At 37.7% G+C, this 6,978-nt stretch overlaps 1 protein-coding gene across 1 annotated transcript in view; it reads left to right on the top strand.

The window, feature by feature from the left end:
- The window catches only part of LOC309849205 (uncharacterized protein), a gene marked incomplete at its 5' end in the record, with an annotated part of 83,614 nt that overhangs the window by 1,154 nt on the left and 75,482 nt on the right, over positions 1 to 6,978 (top strand). The gene's annotated exons all lie outside the window — the stretch shown is intronic.

Here is a 6,978-nt window from a genome sequence, read left to right as displayed (position 1 = left end):
GATCAGACTAAAACAAAGTGTTGACAATTTCCAGCTGAGGAAATACACTTACACCAGTCTCTCCACACCCTAACCCCCCTCCGCCCCCGCCAAGTGTTGACAATAAACATTTAATGAAGGCAGGGACCTGGCTGTCTCCAGTCAGTGTCAGAATACTTTAAGCAGACCATTAGCACGGCTTCTTCCACTTCAAACATCGCGCGCTACACTCTTAACATTATATTTAAAAACAAAAACAAAAACAAAAAAGTGTGAGACAAATAATATGTTTATACAGATATCTTAAGTGGTCTGTCGTAGTTCTGATACCCCCTGTTCTTATTAGCAGAAACTAACTCATTGTAGATTACTCGCGCTTAAAAAATGTTAAATACAGTTAATGCAATATTAATCGCCCTTTGGTGATATAAAATGCAATATTTTCAGACAGCTATCGAGCTTTTCTAGAGGAAGAGCTGATGAAAAGAGTCACAGCTGAATAGTGGAGAGAAAAAGCCCGGTATTTATTGCTTTTGTTTGGCTTTTGGCTACAGAGACAGGAACCTTCTAATGGGGTAAGGACATTTATTTTATCTGCAATCTATTGCTGCGAGAGCAGGGGCGGCAGATGGGCTGGTGCGATATTCGCAGTGTAATTAGACCAAATCCTAATAACTAATAATGATTTATGTTAATTTTTGATCATTTATGCGACTTTACAAAAGCGTTGTCATGAAAGAAAGAGAAAGAGCAGCAGAATGTTCTGGGGGCTCTAAGGCTGAGACCGGAGCTCAACTACCCTGCTTAAAATATGTTTTGTGAGTTAGCAATGGAAAAATACAGGCATTTTAAAAGCAGATAGGAGCTATTTAACTTGGGCAGAGAGTTAATCTCCCTGGGGCTTGCATTTTTTCTGAAATGCACCCAAGTTGAGAGGAAATGAGATGCTTTTGAGCGAGAGACTCTTTCATCCTAGTTTTAAAGAAGATATGTTTCAATTGTTTCATTTGCTTATATTCAACTAAGCGGTCCCGTGTGCGCTTGCTTGCGTGTGTGTGTGTGTGTGTGCGCGCGCGTGTGTAGTGGAGTCAGGTGTGTGCGAGGCATGAGTGCGCGCCGGGGTCTTCCCTCCAAAGTGGAAGCTGAGCCTGGTGTTTGAGATCAGCCTTAGCGCCCGGGAGCAAGCAGTTGCACACCGCCGCCACGCCTTATGCAAAACTTTTATTCCTGGCTGCTTAAACAAGTTGCTGTATCTTAATCTTCACTTCCCTTCTGATATTTGTTTGCCTAGAATCAACTTTTGAGAAGCTCTGCCGTCTCTACCTCCTGTCTTTCACCTCCCCCAAGGGATCTCAGGGCTTTTAAACTTAAAAGTGCTTCCCCTCTCCTCATCCCCCTGGTAACGTGGCACGGGTTCAGAACCCCAGGGGCTGCCAACGGGACGTAGTTGTGCCCAGGAACAGGAGATTTTTGGCTGCCACGCAGTGCACTGCAGAGGGTCGAAGCGATTTTGAAAGGGAGGGTGCGCCTTGCTCGTGGCAATTTACTTTTTCGGTTACCTTTAGCGCGTTTCAACGCCTTCAGGCTATAGTTTGAAAGTAAAACAGCATCAAAGCACCTCCTTATTAGCTCTGTATTTGAGAAATCCGAAGATGAAACTACCTAAAAGGTTTAATAGGGCGGAACAGCATTTATTTGCCAAGCAAACAGCCAGAGTACAGTTCAAAAGGGGTACAGTGGTTTATCAGCAGGAGGCTGGAATAAGAACGTTGGGTAAAGCGAATTTCAAGCTTCAGTTATGCTGTTAAACCGTTAAAGTGAATGAAATAAGCTTCAAGTGGGATGTCTTCTTTGATTTTGAATATCATCTCCCTCACGAAGTACATATATAGATATACACGTACATACATATATGTGTGTGTGTGTATATATATATATATATATATATATATATATATCCTAGAGGCTTTCCCCACCTTCAGAGTTATAGAATTATTGTCAAGAATTATTATTGCTTGTTTGTAAACTTTCAGGTTTTGTAGATCAAGAATAGTTAGCTTTCTAGAGATTTGATCTGCAAATGTATCTAAAACATGATCACATCTTTTACAGTTAAAATATTCATGCTTTTCTTCCTCTTTTTCATATTTCAAAGCTGTTGATGTAAAAATATATTTAATTTCTTCTACTAGGGAAAAACATCAGGCTACATGATTCCGAGAACTTTATTTCTTCAAGGATTAGGCTGTCTTTTATTTTTGCTTTTGAATCATCTCCAGCAGTACCTGTGCTGTTATTGCATTGTCAGTATTTTCAGTAGAAAGAGGACTTTAAACAAAATAAATCCTTAAACAAAATAAATCCAGGCAGGTGATGCTGCCTGTTTACTGATAATACTCAAGAGCTGGTGTGTGCTTGTGAGCTTGAAGCTGCGCCTCCACGTGCAACTCCATATACAAACAGACATAGGCACAATTTTTACTGTTGTTGTTGAATGTAACTGAGTCTCATTTCTAAACTTTATTCTAGTTCTGTCCCAATGTTTCAGCACCAGACACAACGCTTAAAATTGAAGAGTGGTGCATTATTGAAACTCTCTATCAAACAGCTCTGGGGTGCAGCCTTTCTGAAAACGCCGGCTCTGGATGAGGTCTGACTGTCTGACTGCACATAAGCCCCTAATATGTTAATGGCCGTAGGGGATGCCTAAGGTACTATCTCAAGCTGCTTCGCACACCATATGTCAGGCCGTTAGCCACATGGATCTATTAATCAAAAGAGCTGGAGAGGGAGGAGAGGGTCTTCGAAAGGGGGAGAATGAGAGCAATGGGGGAGGGGAGGAGACTGAAGAGAAAGCATTTTAAACACCCATCATTTCTCATTTCTTTTATAAAAAAAATGAACAAAAATAGCTAAAGAAGACTCAGCCAATGCAGATTTTCTTTCTGTCAAGTTAAAGACTGTTCAAAAATCTCTATTAGAAGAATTGGGAGAGTATCTGATGCTATTAAAATACAAGGACATTTTACCTGAAGGATCTTGTTAAGGGTTCCTTTATTGCAAAACTTTTATAAGTAGGACTTGATACAAAAAATGTTGTTTTGTGACATAGGTTGTTTTGTAGATGAGCTTTATTAAAAGCAGAGGGGGAGGGGGAATGGGGCAAATGTGCATTTAGGGGATGTAACGGGGCCTGAAGGGAGGCACCGAGAGGATTTGTAATGAATATATAATTTATTAATATTTTATCTACATGTACAGTAGCGTTTTCATCACCTTTAGTTCTTCGAATAGTAAATAAAACGTCTGTACATTTTTATCCCTTCCTTTAGGCTGGCTTTATGATACATGAAACTGCAGAGTTTACTGGGTACAAAAAGTATTTAATTGCTTTAGGAGGACAGGAAATGAGAAAGCATTTAAATCTCCCATCTTTCTCATTTCTGCTTTGTTTAGAAGTATCTCTTGCCCTTGATTGTTAAAAAAAAATTTGGTTAGATAAATAGTTTAGAAAGTTTGTATAACCTTAGAAGTAACTATGTACTCAGCATGGAGATAGTGTAAATGAATAACTCTGGTATAAATGAGTAAGATGGTATCAATTAATAAGGCATCAGGTCTATAAGAAAAAAACTTACGTTCTTTCTTGAAATGGTGAATATATTTTGTCATATGTCATAAATTTAACACATTACAAAAGTACTGATTTTAAAATGTCAGAAAAAGAGCAATGAGAAGAAAACATATAATCATTAAATTTAAAAGTTGCATTTTTTTGTGTGTGATGCTACCTGGGGATACAGAAAATATAAAATCAAATGTCTATTAAGATATGATTGTTGTTTATTGGTAGCCAATGGTGATGAACCATATGAGGACTTGATTTCTGGATTATTAATTTTAAATTTCAAAATCTATAATTAATGATAAAATTTAAGAAAGAATATACTTGAAGATGATTTTTAATGTCATGGTTAGTAGGCATGATTTACAGTATTAATTTATGGGATAATGGAATGACTGAAAAGTTTATTGATCTTAGTTTTTAAATACATATATGCAAATAATTGACTACTTATATGTATTTGAGAGCACAGATTATACAGCCATATCACAAAACCTTTGTCATTAACATAGATTCACAGTACTCTATTATATTGGACTTGCAAAAGAGAGAGCAGGATGCCCTTATTTGTCTAAAAAATACATTGAAGAAGATAACTGTGAAATTGTGCTCGGTGAAAAACAGAAACTCTATAAATGACATCTGTTATATCATTTATAAAATATGAATGGAGTATTTTATGCTGTATATTAGATATGATATATTAAATATTCTTTATTTTTACAAAAGCACCTATCTGTGTTTATACAGAAGTAAGACTCTCAGAAGGAAAGGTTAACATTGGCAGGTACCAAAACACCAGCACATTAGCTTATTTGGTTCAGCTAGAAAATCATCAGTAAGTCTTTTAGAAAAAAAAAAAAAAAGCATTGAAAAATGGAGAATTGTATTGTAGAGAACTGCAGTGAGTGTGTAAATATGAGGGGCTCTGAAGCACTGAATTTCATCCAGGAGATGATGAATACATAAAAACAAGATCATCCTGAATCTCAAGAGTAGCTGGGTAGAGAGAAACACTTATTATCTTTAAATTTTGGTGACTTCCACACTAGTCTTCATTTCTTTCCCTGTAGTTAAAAGGTAGCCCATATATCTGTCGCTTTGGGTTTCCAAAGACTCGTAACTTAATTCCTTCAGGCTATTCATCAGCACAGTAATTAAACTAGCAAATGGATGTAAATAAAGTGAAATTGGTTTCATGACAGATGAGGCGAAGAGGCCTCTGACATGAAACAAGGCAGGACAATAATGATTTCGGCAGCATCGGGCTATGGAAGGAACCCCAGCTGGATTTATTAGGTGCTGCAAGTGATTTGCTGGAAGCGGGCAAGACAAGAGCACTCTTTAATTTGACAGGAATTTTGCATCCTAAGGAGCATATTGAAATATAAATCCAGAAACAAGTTCAGGCAAACTGTAAACAGATGTGTTATTGGACTAAAGGTACTACTCAATATTAAAAAAGGAAGAAGCATAGAGAAATAGTAGAAAGGCTTCAAATGCACAACTCTTTACTTAATCCTGGGGAGTGGCAAATAATTCTGAAACTTTTTTTTTCTTTTACTTATGAGTTCTATTGCTATTTCAGGGTTAGCAATTTTGCATTTTCAAGTTTATTTATTTGTGAAAACAACTAATCAACAGATGATTTTAAAAACCAGCATGATGAAAACATCTGTGGAAATTATGGGTATGTGCATATGTGGGAGGAGAATATGACAAACTGGGAGAGAAGCCTGGATGGCAACTTATTTAACAGAGTACAGTTATTACTACATTTAAATAAAATCTGAGATAAAGATCTGGTACCAGTTTATTGCCTCTAGCAGTCTGTGCCTGGATACCCAGAAAGCAAATTTCTAGCTATAGAGAGAAATTGTGTCAAGCCTTTGATCTAATGAAGCCTTGAAATCAAATGTGGATTTATCCTTACAAAATAAGCAATTCCATAGACTAAGGGGAACCAAGTATAGCCAAAAATTGATGAATATGAGAAAAATAAGGTGGAAGGAATGAGTTCTTGGCTAGCTCAAGAAGACTTAAATGGAAATTAAGTCACCAATTCCACAGCAATAGGGAAGTCCTACACAGAATAAATAAAAAAATTTCACACTAGGAGCAGATTAGCCCCTTTCTCTATGAAAAAATAAGAAGTGCCCTCTCCACAAGATTCACGCAGGATTTTCAGCACCATGGTCAACAACCACCCCTCCCCTCCACCCGCAGCGTGGCAGCGGGTGGGGGAGGGTCGGGGGGTTGCCGCAGTGGGGTGGAGCTGGAGCGTAGCCACTGACCCCCGAAAGGTGAAATCTAAATACTCATGGAAGTCTACGGAGGTTTTAATTATTTAGCAGTGGATTCAGGTCCACGAGTGGGGTACTAACATGGCCCAAGTCCCTCAAATCTGTTAGAGAACAGTATTTTAAGAGAAAGGGTAGAAAGGGTAGGAGAGTAGGTTATCAAAATTCTTAATGAAAATCAGATCTTTAGAAAACAAAACTCAGCACCCACTGCATGCTCCCTCCCTTCTAATTGTGGGTGACTTTCAAGCCACGGAAGAATTGATAATGAAACTCAATTGGCTTTCTCTCTAAGCCTGTTCTTTGTTGTTGTTGTTGTTTTTAACAGAAAATATGCCTAATTATTTTGAACTTATTTTCCAATCACAAGGCATAGGCAAGTCCTTTAATTAGAATACAGTCAGGATAGGGGAGCATATGGAGGAGAATGTCAAGAAGAGGGTGCCAGGGGCAGATCCTCAGAAATCTGTATTCATTTCTGGCTCTTATTTGTTCAGTAATCTCTACCATCATAACTAAATCTTGAAGCACTGATGTAGTTCGAGTTGTTGTTGACTTAACGTCAAAATTCAATCACTGGGGGTTTTGCATCAGCCGGGCTACTTATTTGTCTAATAAATCCGTCATTTTGTAAGAAAAATATTTGAGCAGCCGTACTTGACCTCTTGGTATCCACAAGTCACATTTATTTCTCCCAGTTTACAAATGCAAAATCGAGATGATCATCTAATGCCTGGAGGAACTGTGTTGATTTCTGATTGGATTTTAGATGGAAATGTCTATTTTAAATACCTTGTGATTAAATTGTACATATAATAGAATCCATGCATTTTAAGCTGATTCCTGCTTGGAAACTTAACAACCTGCACTGGTAGTCACACATACCGATGCCAAAAAACCAAAAACCAAAACTCACCCCAAACCCCACAAAATATGAAACCCACCTTTTCCAAACACCTAACATTCAGCCTCAATTGTAAGACTTTATTAAAACCAGAGTATCATCTTTTTTATCTTAAAATAGTTATTTTATAGATGGAGCCCGCCCTCTCTCCCCCCAAAATGTTCTAATTC

Source organism: Mustela nivalis, assembly GCF_964662115.1.
Source record: "Mustela nivalis genome assembly, chromosome: 15".
In the NCBI taxonomy this organism is placed as follows: Eukaryota; Metazoa; Chordata; class Mammalia; order Carnivora; family Mustelidae; genus Mustela; species Mustela nivalis.
This window is presented reverse-complemented; position numbering and strand designations above follow the sequence as displayed.